Raw genomic sequence first — 22,415 nt, 5'->3', positions numbered from 1 at the left:
AGTAATAAAAAGATTAAATAAGATTGGTCCCAAAACTGATCCTTGAGGAACTCCACTGGTAACCTCCCTCCAACTTGACAGTTCACCTTTCAGTAGGACCCGTTGTAGTCTCCCCTTTAACCAATTCCCTATCCACCTTTCAATTTTCCTATTGATGCCCATCTTATCCAATTTAACTAATAATTCCCCATGTGGCACAGTATCAAACGCCTTACTAAAATCTAAGTAAATTAGATCCACTGCGTTTCCTTTATCTAAAAAATCTGTTACTCTCTCAAAGAAGGAGATCAGGTTGGTTTGGCACGATCTACCTTTTGTAAAACCATGTTGTATTTTGTCCCATTTACCATTGACTTCAATGTCCTTAACTACCTTCTCCTTCAAAATTTTTTCCAAGACCTTGCATACTACAGATGTCAAACTAACAGGCCTATAATTACTTGGATCACTTTTTTTCCCTTTCTTAAAAATAGGAACTATGTTAGCAATTCTCCAATCATACGGTACAACCCCTGAGTTTACAGATTCATTAAAAATTCTTGCTAATGGGCTTGCAATTTCTTGTGCCAATTCTTTTAATATTCTTGGATGAAGATTATCTGGGCCCCCCGATTTAGTCCCATTAAGCTGTTTGAGTTTCGCTTCTACCTCAGATATGGTGATGTCTACCTCCATATCCTCATTCCCATTTATCATGCTACCATTATCCCTAAGATCCTCTTTAGTCTTATTAAAGACTGAGGCAAAGTATTTGTTTAGATATTGGGCCATGCCTAGATTATCCTTGACCTCCACTCCATCCTCAGTTTTTAGCGGTCCCACTTCTTCTTTCTTTGTTTTCTTCCTATTTATATGACTATAGAACCTTTTATTATTGGTTTTCATTCCCTTTGCAAGGTCCAACTCTACTTGACTTTTAGCCTGTCTCACTTTATCCCTACATATTCTGACCTCAATAAGGTAGCTTTCCTTACTGATCCCTCCCTTCTTCCACTCCCTATATGCTTTCTGCTTTTTCTTAATTACCTCTCTAAGATGCTTGCTCATCCAGCTTGGTCTACAACTCCTGCCTATGAATTTTTTCCCCTTTCTTGGGATGCAGGCTTCCGATAGCTTCTGCAGCTTTAATTTAAAATAATCCCAGGCCTTCTCTACCTTTAAACCCATAAATTCTTCAGTCCAATCCACTTCCCTAACTAATTTCCTTAATTTTTGAAAGTCAGCCCTTTTGAAATCAAAAACCCTAGTTGCAGATTTATTTTTGTTAATCCTTCCATTCAATTTGAACTGAATTAGCTCATGATCACTTGAGCCAAGATTATCCCCTACAACCATTTCCTCTATGAGATCCTCATTACTCACCAAGACCAAATCTAAAATGGCATCCCCTCTAGTCGGTTCAGCAACTACTTGCTGAAGGAATCCATCAGCTATCGCATCTAGGAAAATCTGAGCCCTGTTATTATTACTAGCACTCGTCCTCCAGTCTATATCTGGGAAGTTAAAGTCTCCCACGATCACACAGTTTCCATTAGTATTTACTTTATTAAAAACATTAAAAAGGGCTCTATCCATATCCAAATTAGATCCCGGTGGTCTATAGCACACCCCAAGCACTATCCCAGGGGAGGCTCTAAAAGTTTTCTTCCCCAATTTAATTATTGCCCAGACAGACTCAGTCATATCCATTTCATCGCTTCTTATTTCTTTACATTCTATCTCATCATTGATATACAGTGCTACTCCACCACCTTTACCTTTATTTCGGTCTTTCCTAAACAGCACATGCCCTTCAATACCTGTAGCCCAGTCATGACGACTATTCCACCAGGTCTCTGTTATACCTAGAATATCTGGTTTCACTTCCTGCACCAGTAACTCTAGTTCCTCCATTTTGTTACCTAGGCTCCTTGCATTAGTGTACAAACATCTTCATTTTTGCTGTTTGGCCTCACTCACATTCTGTACCCTATGAGGCACGGTTATTTTACTACCAGTATAACCTATTAGACTTGTATCTACACTGCCCTTCCTCCTACCTACAGCTGTATCCACCTGATCAGCCAATGTGACATGCAGGGTTGTGAAATCTCCCGTCTCCGGGTCCACCAGGATGTCATGGGGCAGCCCCAGCCGATCCCCCAGGGGGCAGGTGAAGGGTTCATGTAGCGTTCATGCACCTGGAAACAGTCAGGGCACACCCTGACTGTTGTGTAGGAGCAATGCACACATTGCTCTGTTCTATCCAAGGACATGGACCATGAAAACATGGACCATCTGGGAAGTCAAAATAAGGACATCAGCCGTGGGAAGCTTCCTCGGCCGAAGCTCAAGGCCTGAGAATGAAGATTGTAGTAGATAGAGGCTAGTAAATAGGAATATTAATCAAAGTCATATTATTTCCTTTGTTGATGCCTTTTGCGGTTGGTTGGGGTATGTGATGTGCAGGGGGGAGAGAAATAAAAGAGGTGGAAAAGCTGACAGGGGTGATCCCATCAGCAGACCAGCCTGCTTGCTTGCCTAAAGCCGTGTCCTGTCTTGTATTGAACCGCCACAGGCAGGTATTTGCCAACCTGCCTGAGAAAACCACAGCCAGATGCTTCCTCGCTGTTCTGCTCACTGCAGCTAACATCCAGGCACCATGTGGGTGGCTCTGCCCCTCTGCCTGCTGTCCGCTCTCCTGGCCATAGGTGAGTCCCGTCCGTCCCCGGGCACAGGGAGCCGGGTGGTGGGGTCAGGAATTTACTTGGGGAACGTGCTGCTGTCGATGGTGGATTCTGGGGTCAGGATGGAATTTGTGGGTAAAACCAGCGAGAGGAAAACCCGGAGTCACGTTCCCCCGGCTGACTCGGGGAGAGCAGGGATTGGAGTCTGGGACTCCCACAGCCCACGCTAGGGGCCTGGCCAGCGGGTCTGAGTCCGTCTGTCCTTCCTTCTTCTCGTTCCTCCTCCAGCTCTCGCCCGAGCTTGGGGTCATCCCGATGAGGAGCAGCTCCCCCGTCCACATGTCGTCCTGCCTAGAAATGTTCCCCTGCCTGTCAGCGCTGAGATTCCTGCCAGGAATCCAGGGTTCATTCCCCGGGTTTGAAAGGGGAATGGGGGTGCAACGGGTGGGGGCTGGGAGCCAGGACTTCTGGGCTCATTCCCCTGCTGTAGAAGTGGGCTGGGGTGTAGTGAGTTTGAGCAGAGATGGCTGCAAATCAGGACTCCCGGGTTCTGTCCGTGGCTCTGAAAGAGGAGTGGGATCTCGTGGGTTAGAGTGGGCTGGGAGTCAGGAGTGAGGACTTCTCGGCTGTCTTCTTGGTTCTAACCCTGAATTGAACACATCTTTTTTCTACCTCAGTTTCCATATTTCTTTGATAGGGATAATATAACTTTGCAACCATCTAGGGACATAGAAGGGCAGGGGAAGGTGTTCTGAGGTTTAATTGATGTTTCCACATGAAAGCTCTAAAAAAACCAAAGTGGGAAAATCTTCCTTTCTTTCTTTCTTTTTTTCTTTCTTAAAACTACCTTACGCTCACGTCATGAATTTAAAGTCCCCCACGCTCTGGAGAGGAAAGAGTTGATGCTCCTGGGATCGCTGGCTGGAGGTGCACAGCCATCTATCCAAAGGTTTAACAAGCATCAATCGTATTCTGAAGAAGAGAATTGGCAGGATCAGCGATGAAAAGTGGGCTGAAGTCGAGTGTGGCTGAGATGACGTAACTCTGAGAGGCAGAGGCCTGGAGCAGAGAGTGATGGCGGGGTGTGTGTGTGTGTGTGTGTGTGTGTGTGTGTGAAAGGTTCACTGCAAAGCCAGGCAGAAACACCTCTTCAGAGCAGCCGAAGTCTTGTTTTTCTGTCTACACAGACGTGTGGGGTTTGTTCACAGGCACAAGCTGCACCCCAGATATCTACGTCAGCAACTGAAAATGTATTCTAGCCACAGACACTCAGGCAGCAAACTGACTTGTCTGCGGTTTTGAGTAAGATACAAATGACCAGCTAGCAAGATGCCTTTCCCCATCCGGAGAGTTAAATGGAACTGGGCAGAACTGCTGCAAAAGCAGGTGGAATTTCTCCAAGATCTGCTTGCCCACACGTTCAGTGAGGAGGCATTGGTGGTAACAACTCCCACAGTTGGTTGCTGGTGGTATTTCGCCCACGGGCACTGCCTGGGGAGGGTTGGGGAGCCGCGGTTTGTACTGAGAATGAATTTTTCCAACCTCCAGGGAGCGCTCTGCAATGCGAGGTGTGTGCGTCCAGAGAGCAATCGTGCTCCGGCCCCCTGCAGCCCTGCGCCCCCTCGGAAGGGACCTGCGTCACCGTCGTGGCAGAGATGAGGCTGGGTGAGTGAAAGAAGATTTCTACTAAGTGTAGACACCATTGTCCTCCTGAAGCCAGGGGTCGAACCCAGGAGTCCTGGCTCCCAGCCCCTCCCCCTACTCTAACCAATAGTCTCCGCTCCTCTCCAGGAGCAGGGACTGCTCAGTCTGGAAAGGTAATGTCATAGACGGGGGATGGGATGAGATGGGGATTTGCATTGGGTGGCTGTGGGGCCTGGATCAGACAGAAGAGAGGATTTTATCAGTGGTGGGGAGATGAGATTAGTTGGGGGTGGGGTGGATGGAACAAAAGGGGAGGATGGAGCACCTGGGGGTCCATTGAGGAGCTCAGAGGTGATCATAGAATCATAGAATATCAGGGTTGGAAGGGACCCCAGAAGGTCATCTAGTCCAACCCCCTGCTCGAAGCAGGACCAATTCCCAGTGAAATCATCCCAGCCAGGGCTTTGTCAAGCCTGACCTTAAAAACCTCTAAGGAAGGAGATTCTACCACCTCCCTAGGTAACGCATTCCAGTGTTTCACCACCCTCTTAGTGAAAAAGTTTTTCCTAATATCCAATCTAAACCTCCCCCACTGCAACTTGAGACCATTACTCCTTGTCCTGTCCTCTTCCACCATTGAGAATAGTCTAGAACCATCCACTCTGGAACCACCTCTCAGGAAGTTGAAAGCAGCTATCAAATCCCCCCTCATTCTTCTCTTCTGCAGACTAAACAATCCCAGTTCCCTCAGTCTCTCCTCATAAGTCTTGTGTTCCAGTCCCCTAATCATTTTTGTTGCCCTTTGCTGGACTCTCTCCAATTTATCCACATCCTTCTTGTAGTGTGGGGCCCAAAACTGGACACAGTACTCCAGATGAGGCCTCACCAATGTCGAATAGAGGGGAACGATCACGTCCCTCGATCTGCTCGCTATGCCCCTACTTATACATCCCAAAATGCCATTGGCCTTCTTGGCAACAAGGGCACACTGCTGACTCATATCCAGCTTCTCATCCACTGTCACCCCTAGGTCCTTTTCTGCAGAACTGCTGCCTAGCCATTCGGTCCCTAGTCTGTAGCGGTGCATTGGATTCTTCCATCCTAAGTGCAGGACCCTGCACTTATCCTTATTGAACCTCATCAGATTTCTTTTGGCCCAATCCTCCAATTTGTCTAGGTCCCTCTGTAGCCTATCCCTCCCCTCCAGCGTATCTACCACTCCTCCCAGTTTAGTATCATCCGCAAATTTGCTGAGAGTGCAATCCACACCATCCTCCAGATCATTTATGAAGATATTGAACAAAACCGGCCCCAGGACCGACCCCTGGGGCACTCCACTTGACACCGGCTGCCAACTAGACATGGAGCCATTGATCACTACCCATTGAGCCCGACAATCTAGCCAACTTTCTACCCACCTTATAGTGCATTCATCCAGCCCTTACTTCTTTAACTTGCTGACAAGAATACTGTGGGAGACGGTGTCAAAAGCTTTGCTAAAGTCAAGAAACAATACATCCACTGTATTCAGAAAAGATTCAGAAAAAGGTCATAAAATTATTAGGGGGATGGAACAGCTTCCGTGAGGAGAGATTCATAAGAGTGGGACTTTTCAGCTTGGAAAAGAGACAGACAAGGGGGGATAGGAGAGAGGTCTAGAAAATCATGAGTGGTGTGGAGAAAGTAGATAAGGAAGTGTTATTTACTCCTTCTCATAACACAAGAACTAGGGGCCACCAAATGAAATTAAGAGGCAGTAGGTTTAAAAAAACAAAGGAAGTGTTTTTTCACATAATGCACCATCAACCTGTGGAACTCCTTGCCAGAGGAATGTGCAAAGTCCAAAAGTAAACTGGGTTCAAAAAAGAGCTAGATAAATTCATGGAGGATAGGGCCATCAATGGCTATTAGCCAGGCTGGGTAGGGATGGTGTCCTTAGCCTCTGTTTGCCAGAAGCTGGGAATGGATGACAGGGGATGGAACACTTGATGTTTGATTACCTGTTCTGTTCATTCCCTCTGGGCAGCTGGCATTGGCCACTGTCGGAAGACAGGATACTGGGTTAGATGGACCTTTGGTCTGACCCAGTGTGGCCCTGTCAGGGTTCCTTCCCCACTCTGAACTCGAGGGTACAGATGTGGGGACCCGCAGGAAAGACCCCCTCAGCTTATTCTTACCAGCTTAGGTTAAAAACTTCCCCAAGGTACAAACTTTGCCTTGTCCTTGAACCGTACGCTGCCACCACCAAGCGTCTTACACAAAGACCAGGGAAAGAGCCCACTTGGAGACGTCTTCCCCCAAAATATCACCCCAAGTCCTACACCCCCTTTCCTGGGGAAGGCTTGATAAGAATCCTCCCCAATTTGTACAAGTGAACACAGACCCAAACCCTTGGATCTTCAGAACAATGAAAAAGCAAACAGGTTCTTAAAAGAAGAATTTGAATGAAAGAAAAGGTGAAAGAATCACCCCTGTAAAATCAGGATGGTAAATACCTTCCAGGGTAATCAAATTCAAAACATAGAGAATCCTCTAGGCAAAACCTTAAGTTACAAAAAGACACCAAACCAGGAATATTCATTCCCTCCAGCACAGCTTATTTTACCAGCCATTAAACAAAAGGAAATCTAACGCATTTCTAGCTAGATTACTTACTAACTAACAGAAGTTCTGAGACTCCATTCCTGAGCTGTTCCAGCAAAAGATCACACAGACAAGCAGTCCCTTTGTTTCCCTCACTCCCGATTTGAAAGTATCTTGTCTCCTCATTGGTCATTTTGGGTCAGGTGCCAGCAAGGTTGCCTTAGCTTCTTAACCCTTTACAGGTGAAAGTGTTTTGCCTCTGGCCACGAGGGATTTTACAGCACCGGGGACAGAAAGGTGGTTCCCCTTCCCTTTATATTTATGACAGGTCCTTTCTTATGTTATTCTAAAAATATATAAAAGTGTCACGGCCACACTGTGACTGACAAATAGCTTCCTTTCTTTCCACTGTGTAATTCTTCCTTTCCACTGTAATTCTTTCCACTGTGTAATTATAAAATAACTCCACTGGGATATAAATATTGCACTGACAGTTCAGTGGACAGTACATAGAGCTGCACAAACAAGTCATTGTGTCAGGAAATTTTAGCTCGCGTTGACTTCACTAGTGCTTTATATCTGGCCTGTTGTAAAATGAGGCAAACATCAAGATAAGCTGATGTACCCCCCGGAAGACCTGTGTGTATCCCTGGAGTACACGGACCCCTGGCTGAGAACCACAGATCTCCACAAATGCACAAGGGAATTGGCATCAGTACATATTGGCATCACCTGATCAGCCAGTGTCACATGCAGGGCTGTGAAATCTCCCATCTCCGGGTCCACCAGGATGTCATGGGGCAGCCCCAGCCGATGCCCCAGGGGGCAGGTATTTGCCAACCTGCCGGATAAAACCACAGCCAGATGCTTCCTCGCTGTTCTGCTCACTGCAGCAAACACCCGGGCACCATGTGGGTGGCTCTGCCCCTCTGCCTGCTGTCCGCTCTCCTGGCCACAGGTGAGTCCCGTGCGTCCCCGGGCACAGGGAGCCGGGTGGTGGGGGCGGGATTTCACTTGGGGAACGTGCCGCTGTGGATGACGGATTCTGGGGTCAGGATGGAATTTGTGGGTAAAACCAGCGAGAGGAAAACCCGGGGCCATGTCCCCCGACTGAATTGGGGAGAGCAGGGATTGGAGCTTGGGACTCCCACAGCCAACGCTAGGGGCCTGGCCAGCGGGTCTGAGTCTGTCTGTCCTTCCTTCTTCTCATTCCTCCTCCAGCTCTCGCCTGGGCTTGGATGAGGAGCACTACCCCCATCCACATGTAATCCTGCTTGGAAATGTTCCCCTGCCCATCAGCGCTGAGATTCCTGCCAGGACTCCTGGGTTCATTCCCCGGGTTTGAAAGGGGAATGGGGGTGCAACGGGTGGGAGCTGGGAGCCAGGAAAACTTTTCTTTGAACTGACTTAGCCTGTGAAGGGAGGCGTTGCTTGCCTTTGACCTTTGATTTCTTTGTACCTGTCTTGGGGCGTACGCACCCCATGGTGTTCCAGAGACTGAAGGTTTAAAGCGTGCCCTGCTAACCACAGCTGGGAGGAATAAAGGGGCTGGAAAGCCGTGGGGCAGAGCAGCTGCCAGAGAGGAGGGAGCGGCTGGCTGCAAGCCCCCAAAGGTGCAGGGACGCAGAGCCCCGGGGGGAGGTAGGGAGGTGTTCCGGGCTCTGGCAGGGTGGGAGCTCCTCTGAGCCCGTTTATTTCGTTGGAGGGCCCTGAGCCGGCAGTCAGAGGATTGGGCAGGCCTGGGATCCCCCCTGCCCCGGTTGGGCTACATGAACCTTGGGGCTGTGCCACATTTGGCCAGAGGGAGGCGCCATCACACCCCCCACACAGACCGTTTCTGCCTTTTCTGGCTTGTAATCACTTAGCTCCTGCCCTTCCCTGGTTCTCAGTGTTCGATCTAAAGCAGGGTGTGTCTGGGACCTTCCCTTGGGCCGACAGGATCGGGGCGTCTCCTTTCAAGGAATCAGTGATGGACTTTCTAGGAGCTTGTGTTGGCCCGGAGGGCGCTGGGAGTTCTGGGCAGGGGGGTTTGCTGGGCTGGGGGGTTTGCTGGTGTCGCTCTGCAGAGTGATTCTCGGGGGGGTGGGGGAGGGGTCTGGCTGCAATATAACGGGGAGCGATTTGCAGGCTGGAGCAGGGGTGGGCAAACTTTTTGGCCCGAGGGCCACAACTGAGTATGGAAATTGTATGGCCGGCAATGACTGCTCAGGAAATTGGGGGCGAGGGGCTGAGGGCTCTGGCTAGGGATGAGGGGTTGGGGGTGCAGGAGGGTGCTCCGGGCTGGGACCCAGGGGTTCAGATGGAGGGAGGGGGATCAGGGCTGGGGCAGGGGGCTGGGGTGCAGGAGGGGTTCAGGGGTGCAGGCTCCGGGCGGCGCTTACCTCAAGCAGCTCCCCGAAGCAGCGGCATGTCCCCGCTCTGGCTCCTACGCCGAGGCTCTGGGCGCCACGTCGTCCGCAGGCGCCGTCCCTGCAGCTCTCATGGGCCACAGTTCCCAGCCAGTGGGCGCTGCGGGGGTCTCCATGCATAGGAGCCGGAGGGGGGACCTGCTGCTGCTTCTGGGAGCCGTGTAGAGCGGGGCAAGCCCCCCACCCCACTCCTTGGCTGGAGCACCAGAGCGGGCTAAGCCCCGGACCCCACTCCTCGGTGGGAGCTCGAGGGCCGGATTAAACCATCTGGAGGGCCGGATCCGGCCCCCGGGTCATAGTTTGCCCACCCCTGGGGTGGAGAACTGAGGGGCCCTGGCGGGTCATGGGTCCAGGCTGTAGGCTGGGGAATGTCCCAGGGACGCCCTTTGCACAGGAGGATCAAGAGGAGAAAGAACAAAGGAGACCCCTTCCCCCTCCCCGCCTCTTTGGTCTCTGGGAGCTGTGGCTGGGATATTGGATTCAGCTCCAGCCGAGCTTAATCCAATATCCCAGCTCCCGGAGACCGGGGGTGTGTGTGCCAGGACACCTGGGTTCAGTGCAGATGCGGGCAGCGGTGTGGCAACTTGTCCAAACACACACACGAGCTCTGGGGAATTTCAGTTTAGGACCCAGCTTTATTCAGTGCCTTTACTTCCGGAAATACATAGCGTTAAATCAGGGAGTGCTGGGTGTCAGGGCTCCTGGGTTCTATCCCTGGCTCTCCGAAGGGAGTGGTGTGTCATGGTTAGAGCGGGGTGGCTGGGAGCCAGGACTCCTGGGTTCTATCCCAGCTATGGAAGAGGAGTTGGGGCTGATGGGGTAGAGCAGTGGGGGCTGGGAGGCCAGGCTGTCCCCACGCTGTCCCCAGTTCTGTCCCCACGCTGGACTCTCAGGGGCTCCTGCAGAATACAATTAGACTCAGCGCTGTTCCACAGGACGTCACTGTCTGTCCAGAGACACACGCGCCCCCTCCTCCCACTCTGGCTCTAATGGGCTTTGCCTGGGGCCCTGACTCCCTGGATCTTTGGAAAAGCAGTTCAGTTTCATTATCCTTTGGGCACAGATGGGGAAACTGAGGCGTGGGTGGGTGTGGGGAGAGGAGAGAGACCCACGGACTATGAGGGCCTCATTCAGCTGTGGGGTGGCTCCCCCTGGCGGAGGGGGGGCAACACAGAGGGGGCGTTAGGAGAGGAATTTCACTGCCAGGAGCCCAGCCAGACTGGGCAAGATGCTGCCCAGGGCGACGGGGCCCAGCATCCGCTGAGCACTGCTGGGCGTGTAACACTCAATCTGTGTTATTCTGTAGGTGAACACTCCCGAATTCAGAATCTCTCCCTTCTTGAGTTCGCAGGCATTCGGGGTAGCGGAGCCGCTGGCTGCAAAGGGTATCGTGATGTTATCTGTGCAGAGAAAGAGACGCTGATCAGACACGGGGCATCCCAGCTCTGCTGAGCCAACGTAACAACCTGCCCCCACAACCCTGCAGCCTGGAACCCCCCCACATTGCATCCTTAGCACAGAGTGGCACCCACGATGCCAATGGTAATTAGTAGGCTTCAGAGTCAACACCTTGTTGAGACAGAACGGGCATGTGTCACCCCCTGGGGCCTCTGGGTTTGAGCCTGCCTGGAGACTCCCTGCTGGTTGCGGGGTTCTCTTGGGCCTGGGGGAAAAGGCAAGTTCTTAACTCCCATTAGCTAAGGCCTGGTGACGTAGGCAGTGGGCCTGTCGGAGTTGCTCTGAATGGAGTATCAGGAACTGGTCGCTGTGACACTGGCAGGCAGGTGCCAGCTCATGGCAGAGCCTCAGGCCGCTTTACTTGTGGGTCAGTGTAGGTCAAAGTGATGGTGAAGCTGGAACAGCGTCTTCGGCATTGAAACGTCCTGAAAACGAATGGGGCATTACCCGCATTGTGTGCGCTGATCCGCCTCCTGTTTTGATGTCAGAGCAAACGTTGACACCATGTCTCCCCTGCAACTAACCGAGAAGGGTGAATTCCAAAGCAAGTGGCCACTGCGTGAGAGGATGGGCAGGTAAAGACTCAGAGCGCGTTCCTCGCTCTCCACCACCGAAGGAAGAGCCCACGTGGGTGGGACCCTGGCGGCTTGTTCTCTGTGAGCGGGAGCTGGAAGTTTGGCTTCAGGAAAAGATCCTGCATCTCTGGCCGGTTTGGCGTCTCACGGGGCGGAATAGCTGATCGCACAGACGGCGATTCCCTGGGGTTATTCGGGGCAGCCCTGAGTGACACGGGAACCTGGCAGGTTGCTGCCGTTGGGGCTCACAGACGGCCTCCCCTGGGCATCTATTGTACCTGCTATAACCGCGTTGACTAGCTACTAAACCTGGAGGTGGTTTACTGCAGAGTTGGCTGCCAGCGTCGCCTTTGCTGTGAGATGGAAAGTACCAGCGGGGCTGGGATAAGTGACTGGGAGCAACCTGCTGTGGGTGAGTTTTGGTGGAAGGGACCATTGCTCATAAGTGCCGTTTGTCTGGGTGGCCAGACAGAACTGGAGCATCTCAGGCTGTCACTCCGCAGCGAGACTGGTTCAGCGAGCCAGGAAATCTCGCCTGGTGAAATCGTATCAGAGAACACGCCATCCGCTCGGGGGGTCTGTCCTGCATCTGTCAGTCCGCCCTGAGATAGGCACTCACGGTCACGAGCCGCCCCAGACAGCGTGACAGCCACCTAGCCGGGTAACTGCCCTGGACAGAAGAAAACCCCAGCAACCGGGCATTGATTTGTAACGCCCGGCGAGGGGAGGGACAGCATCCACGGGACAGCAACCGGGACCCCAGGGCAGGTCACAGCGGTGAGAGCTCAGCTGCCCGGCCCTGGGGAGCAGCTGGCCGCACGCTGCATGGTGGACGTCTCTTTTTCTTCCATCGGTGGCGGTTGCTACTTCAGGCGGATGGTGGCCAGCGAGAAGCCGGGAAGGCTGGGCTGTGCAGGCCCTGGGGTCCGCCCGCCCCTTCTGCCTGCAGTCCCACCCCTGTTCTGCCCCTTCCCCCGTGGCCCTGCCCCGGTTCCCCCCACAGTCCTGTCCCAGTCCACCCACCCCCTTGCAGCCCCCCCGCTCACGGCCCCAAGACCAGGAAAGATCTGTCTCGCCGCCAACTGGGGGTGAGAGCTCTTCCAGTCCCCGGGCCACAGCCGCAGCTGGGATCCGGGCGCTGGGGCTTCCCCCGCCACCTGGCACTTCTGCCAGGCACCGGGCTTGGGGTGCAGGGGTGCCCATTTTCCAGGGGGCCCCCAATGGGCTGAGGCTGCTGGGCACAGGCCCTGACGGCCCATTGGCTAATCCGCCACCGCTGCACTGCGGGTAGGGGTGCAGGCTCCCCTGGCTGAGCTGGCCTGGCAGGGCAGGGCAGGTGGGGGCAGGGGGCTCTGTGTGTGGACGGAGCGGGGTTTGGGTTTAAACACGGGTCAGAGCCATGTCCACAGGGAGAGGGGGAAGCCGGCTGGCTTTGAAACAGGGGAGCGTGGCTCCGAACTCGCTTGCAAAGCCACAGGGTGTGAGAAGAGGCTCTGGCCCCATAGGGAGCCTGGGGCTGAGCCTTGCCCAGAGCTGGGCCAAGGGCATAGCCAGGTAAAGCGGGAACTGCCGGGAGGCTGCGGGGGCCTGGGGAAATCCCGGCCCTGGGCCTCCCTTTGTCCTAGTGCCGATGGGCCTGGAGAGCCGGGGCTGGAAGGAATCCGGGACAGGCGCTCACCTTCCCAGATCTGCCCGCTGATGGAAATGCACTGGCTGGCACGGCCCTCGCACTGCAGGGTCTCCGTGCTGGAACAGCTGCTCCGACCAGGGGCAATGCAGATCGGGCACCGGCCTCCCGTCTAGACGGTGTTGATGATCGGCCCTGCAAGACCCGCAAAGAGAGGGTCGGTGGGGGTTGACGGGCTGGGCTGAGGACAGGTGCCTTCTCTACTTTGTTACCACTTATTTCTAGCACCGCAATAACTGAGATCAGGGACCCCTTGTGCCAAGAGCTGCACAGACTCCCCAGAGCAGGGGCCCTGATTGCACTGGGCACTGCATAGATCCCCCCAGCCTGCTACTGGGGGCCCCCCATTGTGCCAGGCACTGCACGCCTCCCTCCCCTGAGATCAGGGTCCCCCCTATGGCACCAGGTGCTACACGGGACCCCACCCTTCTCCAGAAAAGAACCTTTTCCAAACCAGTTTGACACTCAGTCGGAGCCTTGGCCACTGGGAAGAAGCAGGGAGGGATGCAGAGACATACAGACAGGAGAGAACCGGGTATTGCAGCTGTTCGTAGAGCAGGTCCGGGATTGAATCTTCACAAAGACCCCGTTCCCGAAGAAGAGGGAGATGTTCCTGGGCATGGCGGCGGATACACAGGACAAGGAATAGCCTGTATTTTCCTTCGCTTCTGGTTAGAAGCAAAACAGTCACAAAAATTATTTACAGATGAAACCAGCGCCCCGAGGGCTGGTGATTCCTGGGAGCCACCTCACCCCTTTTCCTGGCGTCCCAGGCCAGAAGGGCCCATTCCCAGCATCTACTCTGACCTGCCGCATAGCCCAGGCTGGAGAAGTCCTCCCTACACGGGGCCCGATCACGTGCGTTTGATGAAAGCATCTTCCAGGAGGGCAGCCAGCCTGGCCTGGGGGATGCCGAGGGACGGCGCATCCACCGCATCCCTGGGGAGCTTGTTAACCACCCTCCCCAGCATGTCTAGCTAAATACTTATCTGGCGCCCATCACCATGGCATCTGAACCCCTCATCATCTTTAATGTATTATCCTCACAGCCACCTTGTGGGATGGGCAGGGCTGTCACCCCCATTGAACAGATGGGGGAAACTGAGGCACAGATCCTCAGCAGGACCTAACTCTTTGAAGCTCTGGGCCTAAGTGGTGTGTCCCAGGTCACACAGGGTGGCTGGCAGAGGGGGGCCTGGAGCCCAGGTGTGCTAAGCCCTTGGTGCGCGTGTCCAAACCACAGCCGGCAAACGGTCGGTGCGGAGACCGATGGTGGAAAGTCAGCGCCACCCACCTTTGACCAGTGCGTTTGCCTCCTAGACACCGAGGCAGGTGCTGTGACCAGCGGGGCAGGGCTGGGGCTGAGCAGGGCAGTTGTTCACAGAATTTCTCCTACACTGGTAACAGGATCTGGTGAGGAGGGAAATAAAGCAGGATTTCCATTTTAATTTCTGGTGCCAGCGTCCCCCTTTTCTCGTCCGGTCCCCGAAGGCCTCGGGTTCATGGAGGTGGCCTTGGCTGGGTTGATCTCACTCCCCCTGTTAAAGCCAGTGCCTGGGATCGGTGCTGGCAGGGGCAGGGTGCACCGGCTGGTGTCTGCAGCAGTTTGGGGCACAGAGGGATGCGACAAAGTGGGAATTGAGCTCCTACGATGCCATGGAGTGCCTCAGTTTCCCTCTGTGCTTTGCAAGGCTGTGCAGGGCCGCCCCTCCATCCATCCCCGACACACCTGTGAGGAAGTGGAAGCGTTCTTAATGTTTCCTCTGAATAGTGTGGGGGTGCCTCAGTTTCCCCTACGCAGTTCTTAAGTATCTAGGTGGGATAAGGGTATATGATCCTTGCAGAGCCCGAGAGGGCAGGTGTGTGCAGGGGTCTGGACACAGAGAATGGCCGACACCCTGTTTCCTGGCCACTGATGGCCTGGGCCCTTCCCCCCTGCAAGGTGAGAGCTAAAGGGTTGGAGAACAAAGGAATCAGGTGACCTCCTGGCCCGGGAAAGGGGAAAGCCCAGAGGAGGTGGGGCTGGAGGGAGTTTCAGTTTGGGGCTGGCTGGGGAGTGGAGTGAAGTGCAGATGGGGTTGTCTGGCTCACTGCCCCCCAAAATGGACCCGGCTGAGGGGTCCTGTTCTCTGCACCCACAAGCTCTGTTTTAGACCATGTTCCTGTTGTCTTATAAACCTCTGTTTTACTGGCTGGCTGATAGTCCCGTCTGACTGTGGAGTTGGGGGACAGGACCCTCTGGCTTCCCCAGGACCCCGCCTGGGCGGACTCGCTGTGGGAAGCGCATGGAATGGCAGAGGAGGCTGAATGCTCCGAGGTCAGACCCAGGAAGGTGGAAGCCGGGCGAGCTGTGTGTCCTGCAGACAGGCTGCTCCCAGAGAGGAGACTTCCCCAGAGTCCTGCCTGGCTTCGTAGGGAGCAGGTCCAGAGCATTGCCCGGGGACTCCCTGACAACACCCATCCTTCCGTCCGTCCATCCTCCTACACGTCCACCCTTCCCCCCCACACACCCATCCATCCATTCCCCTAAGAGAATGTCTGTCCATCCATCCATCTGCCTTCACGCCTGTCCATCCATCCCCCTACACACCTGTCAAGGTTCCTTCCCCACTCTGAACTCTAGGGTACCGATGTGGGGACCTGCATGAAAACCTCCTAAGCTTACTTTTACCAGCTTAGGTTAAAACTTCCCCAAGGTACAAATTAATTTCGTCCTTTGCCCCTAGATTTCTACTGCTACAACCAAACTTTAACTGGGTTTACTGGGAAACGTAGTTTGGACACGTCTTTCCCTCCCAAATCCTCCCAACCCTTGCACGCAACTTCCTGGGGAAGGTTTGGTAAAAATCCTCACCAATTTGCATAGGTGACCACAGACCCAAACCCTTGCATCTTAGAACAATGAAAAAGCATTGAGTTTCCTTAAAAAGACGACTTTTAATAGAAGTAGAAAAGAATCACCTCTGTAAAATCAGGATGGCAAATACCTTACAGGGGAATTAGATTCAAAACAGAGAGAATGCCTCTAGGCAAAACCTTAAATTACAAAAAGACACACAGACAGGAATATCCATTCTGTTCAGCACAGCTATTTTCTCACCCATTTAAAGAAATCATAATCTAACACATACCTAGCTAGATTACTTACTAAGTTCTAAGAGTCCATTCCTGTTCTGTCCCCAGCAAAAGCATCACACAGACAGACACAGACCCTTTGTTTTTTCTCTTTCCTCCCAGCCTTTGAAAGTATCTTATCTCCTCATTGGTCATTTTGGTCAGGTGCCAGCGAGGTTACCTTTAGCTTCTTAACCCTTTACAGGTGAGAGGATTTTTCCTCTGGAGAGGAGGGATTATAAAGGAGTTTACCCTTCCCTTTCTATTTATGACAACAGGTGAAAGTGTTTTGCCACTGGCCATGGGGGATTTTATAGCACCGGGGACAGAAAGGTGGATCCTCTTCCCTTTATATTTATGACAGCTCCTTTCTTATGTTTTTCTAAAAATACATAAGTGTTACGGCCACATTGTGACTGACAAATAGCTTCCTTTCTCAGTTCCACCATGTAATTATAAAATAACTCCACTGGGATATAAATATTGCTCTTACAGTTCAGTGGATAGTACATAGAGCTGCACGAACAAGTCATTGTGTCAGGAAATTTTAGCTCGTACTGACTTCACTAGTGCTTTATATCTGGCCTGTTGTAAAATGAGGCAAACATCAAGATAAGCTGATGTACCCCCTGAAGACCTGTGTGTACCCTGGAGTACACGGACCCCTGGCTGAGAACCACTGATCTCCACTAACGCACAAGGGAATTGGTCTCAAGACACATTGCATCACCTGATCAGCCAAAGTCACATGCAGGGTTGTGAAATCTCCCATCTCCGGGTCCACCAGGATGTCATGGGGCAGCCCCAGCCGATCCCCCAGGGGGCAGGTATTTGCCATCCTGCCGGATAAAACCACAGCCAGATGCTTCCTCGCTGTTCTGCTCACTGCAGCTAACATCCAGGCACCATGTGGGTGGCTCTGCCCCTCTGCCTGCTGTCCGCTCTCCTGGCCACAGGTGAGTCCCGTCCGTCCCCGGGCACAGGGAGCCGGGTGGTGGGGTCGGGAATTCACTTGGGGAACGTGCCGCTGTGGATGGCGGATTCTGGGGTCAGGATGGAATTTGTGGGTAAAACCAGCGAGAGGAAAACCCGGTGCCACGTCCCCCGGCTGACTCGGGGAGAGCAGGGATTGGAGCCTGGGACGCCCACAGCCCACGCTAGGGGCCTGGCCAGCGGGTCTGAGTCCGTCTGTCCTTCCTTCTTCTCGTTCCTCCTCCAGCTCTCGCCCGAGCTTGGGGTCATCCCGATGAGGAGCAGCACCCCCGTCCACATGTCGTCCTGCCTAGAAATGTTCCCCTGCCTGTCAGTGCTGAGATTCCTGCCAGGACTCCTGGCTTCATTCCCCGGGTTTGAAAGGGGAATGGGGGTGCAAAGGGGGGGGGCTGGGAGCCAGGACTTCTGGGCTCATTCCCCAGCTGTAGAAGCGGGCTGGGGTGTAGTGAGTTTGAGCAGAGATGGCTACAAATCAGGACTCCCGGGCTCTGTCCGTGGCTCTGAAAGAGGAGTGGGATCTCGTGGGTTAGAGTGGGCTGGGAGTCAGGAGTGAGGAGTTCTCAGCTGTCTTCTTGGTTCTAACCCTGAATTGAACACATCTTTTTTCTACCTCAGTTTCCATATTTCTTTGATAGGGATAATATAACTTTGCAACCATCTAGGGACATAGAAGGGGCGGGGAAGGTGTTCTGAGGTTTAATTGATGTTTCCACATGAAAGCTCTAAAAAAACCAAAGTGGGAAAATCTTCCTTTCTTTCTCTCTTTCTTAAAACTACCTTATGCTCACGTAATGAATTTAAAGGCCCCCATGCTCTGGAGAGGAAAGAGTTCATGCTCCTGGGATCGCTGGCTGGAGACGAACAGCCATCAATCCAAAGGCTTAACAAGCGTCAATTGTATTCTGAAGAAGAGAATTGGCAGGATCAGCGATGAAAAGTGGGCTGAAGTCGAGTGTGGCTGAGCTGATGTAACTCTGAGAGGCAGAGGCCTGGAGCAGAGAGTGACGGCGGGGTGTGGTGTGTGTGTGAGAAAGGTTCACCACAAAGCCAGGCAGAAACCCCTCTTCAGAACAGCCGAATTCTTGTTTTTCTGTCTACACAGACGTGTGGGGTTTGTTCGCAGGCACAAGCTGCAGCCCAGATAGCCACGTCAGCAGCTGAAAATGTATTCTAGCCACAGACACTCAGGCAGCAAACAGACTTGTCTGTGGTTTTGAGTACGATACAAATGACCAGCTAGCAAGATGCCTTTCCCCATCTGGAGAGTTAAATGGAACTGGGCAGAACTGCTGCAAAAGCAGGTGGCATTTCTCCAAGATCTGCCTGCCCACACGTTCAGTGAGGAGGCATTGGTGGTAACAACTCCCACAGCGCCACCTCTTGGTTCCTGGTGGTATTTCGCCCACGGGCACTGCCTGAGGAGGGGTGGGGAGCCGCGGTTTGTACTGAGAAGGGATTTTTCCAACCTCCAGGGAGCACCCTGCAATGCGAGGTGTGTGCGTCCAGAGAGCAATTGTGCTCCGGCCCCCTGCAGCCCTGCGCCCTCTCGGAAGCGACCTGCGTCACTGTCGTGGCAGAGATGAGGCTGGGTGAGTGAAAGAAGATTCCTACTAAGTGTAGACACCATTGTCCTCCTGAAGCCAGGGGTCGAACCCAGGAATCCTGGCTCCCAGCCCCTGCCCCTACTCTAATCAATAGTCTCCGCTCCTCTCCAGGAGCAGGGACTGCTCCGTCTGGAATGATAATGTCATAGACGGGGGATGGGATGAGATGGGAATTGCAGTGGGTGACTGTGGGGCCTGGATCAGACAGAAGAGAGGATTTTATCGGGGGTGGGGGGGGGAGGATGAGATTAGTTGGGGGTGGGGTGGATGGAACAAAATGGGAGGATGAAGCAGCTGGGGGTCCACTGGGGAGCTGAGAGGTGATGCTCTGTTTCCCTTCCACAGAGGGATCCTCCTTCTCCTACACGGCTAAATCGTGCCTGGAGCCCAAGAACTGTGAGCCCGGCCACTTCTCGCTGACCTACGCACACAATGTCACCGTGCGGGCGAACATCGCCTGCTGTGACACCGACGGCTGCAACGCCGGGGCCATCCCAGGTGTGTGTCTGCTGCAAACCTAGAGCCCTGCTCCGGCCATACCTGCCTGGAGAGTACCCAGGAGTCCTGGCTCCCAGCCCAAAGCCCCCATTCCTAACCACTAGACCCCACTCCCTTCCCCGAGCTGGGATTGAGCCCAATGTGTGGTGACTCCCCACCCTTGGCTGATTGTGTGTGTCTGACTGTTCTCAGTGCCAACTGTGAGCTCCGTCCCCAACGGCCGGCAGTGCCAGTCGTTCCTCAGAGTGGGGCCATATAACTGGAACGAGAAGGATGTCTTGGCCTGCACCGGCGCCGAGGACCATTGTGTTGAGGATTATGGGGTGTTAACACTGGGTAAGTCCTCCAGATGCGGGCGGGGTCTGAACACAGAGTACGAGGTGGAGCCCAGGTGTCCTGGCTCAGTCCCAGCCCCCCTTCCTCTGACCCACTAGACTCCATTCCCCTGGCAGAGTTGCAGAGAGAATCCAGGAGTCCTACTTGCCGAGATGCCAAAGGAGCACCCAAGGAGGATAAGGCCACTGCGGAGAAACTAAATGAATTCTCTGCATCAGTCTTCACGGCTGAGGCTGGGAGGGAGATTCCCAAACCGGAGCCATTCTGCTTTGGTGACAAATCTGAGGAACTGTCCCAGATTGAGGAGTCATTACAGGAGTTTTTGCAAGAAATTGATAAATTAAACAGTAATAAGTCACCAGGACCAGATGGGTTTCACCCAAGAGTTCGGAAGGAACTCAAATGTCAAATTACAGAACTACTAACTGTGGTTTGTAACCTACCATTTAAATCAGCTTCTGTCTCAACTGGCTGGAGGACAGCTAATGACACGCCTGTTTCGAAAAAGGGCTCCAGAGGTGATCCCGGCAACTACAGGCCAATAAGTTTGACTTCAGTACAGGGCAAAGTCATTGAAACTAGAGGAAAGAAGAGAACTGTCAGCCACATAGATGAACATAATTTGTTGTGGAAGGATCAACATGGTTTTGGTAAAGGGAAATCACGCCTCACCAGTGTACTAGAATTCTCTGAGGGGGTCAACAAGAGTGTGGACAAGGGGGATCCCATGGATATAGTGTACTTAGATTTTCAGAAAGCGTCCCTCACCAAAGGCTCTTAAGCAAAGTGAGCTGTCATGGGATAAAATCCTCTCATGGCTCAGTAACTGGTTAAAAGATAGGGAAAAAAGGGTAGAAAGAAATGGTCAGTTTTCAGAAGGGAGAGAGGTAAATAGTGGGAGTCCCCCAGGGATCTGCACTGGGCCCAGTCCTATTCACCATATTCCGAAATGTTCTGGAAAAAGGGGTAAATAGTGAGGTGGCAAAATTTGCAGAAGATACAAAGCTACTCAAGATAGTGAAGTCCAAAGCAGACTGTGAAGAGGTACTAAAGGGTCTCTCAGAACTGGGTGACTGGGCAACAAAATGGCAGAGGAAATTCAGTGTTGATAAATGCAAAGTAATGCACATGGGCAAACGTAATCCCAAGTAGACATACACAATAATGGGTCGAATTTACCACTCAAGAAAGATCTTGGAGTCACTGTGGAGTGTTCTCTGAAATCATCCACTCCATGTGCAGCGGCCGTCAAAAAAGCAAACAGAATGCTGGGAATCATTCATAAAGGGACAGAGAATAGGACAGAGATCTAACCCCAAAGATCGTGTTGCCTCAATATAAATCCATGGGACGCCCACAGCTTGAACACTGCGGACGGATGTGGTCGCCCTGTCTCAAAAAAGATCTATTGGAATTGGAAAGGCTTCAGAAAATGCCAACCAAAATGATGAGGGGGATGGATTGGCTGCCATATGAGGAGAGATTAATAAGAGTGGGACTCTTCACCTTGGAAATGAAACGGCTAAGGGGGGATATGATCGAGGTCTAAAGAAGGTTGAAGGGTGTGGAGGAAGGAAATAAGGAAGTGTTATTTACTCCTCCTAAAATAAGAACGAGGGGTCACCACAGGCAGCAGGTATAAAATAAACCAAAGGAAGTACTGCTTCACACAATGCACTAGAAACCTGTGGAACTTATTGCCGGGGAAAGTTGTGAAGGCGCAGACTATAACAGGGTTCAAACAGGAACTAGAGAAGTTGTTGGAGGACAGGTCCATCTGTGGCTATTAGCCAGGATGGGCAGGGAAGGTGGCCCTAGTCTCTGTTTGCCAGGAGCTGGGAATGGGCGACAGGGTATGGATCAGTGGTTGATTCCCTGTTCTGTTCATTCCCTCTGGGGCACCTGGCATTGGCCAGAGGATACTGGGCTAGATGGACCTTTGGGGTGACCCAGGGGGGCCGTTCCTCTGTTATGTTCTCACGTTGTTCCAGGCCCCCTGCTCTGAGCACTAGACCCCACTGTGCCTGCAGAGCCGGGTGAAGTCCTGCTGGGAGGGACCTCATGGAGGTCGGGGGGGGGGGGGGAATTGGGAGCCTCCGATCACGTCTCTCCCCTGTCCAGGTGACATCAAACTGAGGATGATTGCGGCTGGATGTGGCTCCCCTGGCGCCTGTGTGAAGAGAGCGTTGGTGAAGAAATACGCCAAGGGCGTGCCGGAGATCCCGAGGCAGGCCAAGTGCTACCCAGCTCCCAGGGCCGGTGGAGGCATCGGGGAGCCCTGAGCCCCGGCCTGGCATCCTCCCCTTCTGCTGCGTGCCGGGCTGCAGTGCACCTCCCTTCAGCAGCCACAGGCTGCTGCTTCTCTTTGGGGGAGATTGCGGGTTCCTTTTGTGCATTGGCTGAATAAAGCGAGTTGTGGGGAAAGTACCCCCCTAGCTCCTTGTCCCCTGACTGTCCCGTACCGGGCCCCCCCCCGCCCCTATCTGTGCACAAGTGATGCTGGCAGGAAGAAAACCCGGGAGTCCTGACTCCCAGTACCCCACCCTGTAACCCACCAGACCATACTCCCTTCTGAAAGCCAGGGATAGAGCCCAGGAGTCCTGGCTCCCAAGCCCCCTGCTCTAACCACTGGACCCCTCTCCCCTTGCAGGGCCAGGGAATGGAACCCAGGAGTCCTGCCTGGACCCCCTCCCGGAAGGCAAGGCCCATGGCTGGGGGAAAGGCACCGGCTGGCTGAGCTCCCCTGGGGAAGGAGGGCTGTGGGAAGGAGAGGCCGTGGCTCACCCAGCTGTCCAGGCGGGCGGGAATGCCCTGGAGGGGAGAAATGTCCTTCTAGGTTGATTTTGCAG

General features: G+C 53.2%; 1 pseudogene; it reads left to right on the top strand.

The window, feature by feature from the left end:
* The first annotated feature begins 2,596 nt into the window (after positions 1-2,596).
* On the top strand, positions 2,597-21,848 carry LOC140902796 (phospholipase A2 inhibitor and Ly6/PLAUR domain-containing protein-like; annotated as a pseudogene).
* Positions 21,849-22,415: the final 567 nt, after the last annotated feature.

The sequence above is a fragment of the Lepidochelys kempii genome, chromosome 24 (genome assembly GCF_965140265.1).
Source record: "Lepidochelys kempii isolate rLepKem1 chromosome 24, rLepKem1.hap2, whole genome shotgun sequence".
NCBI lineage: Eukaryota > Metazoa > Chordata > Testudines > Cheloniidae > Lepidochelys > Lepidochelys kempii.
The sequence above is the reverse complement of the archived record's forward strand: the minus strand, read 5'-3'. Positions and strand labels throughout refer to the sequence as shown.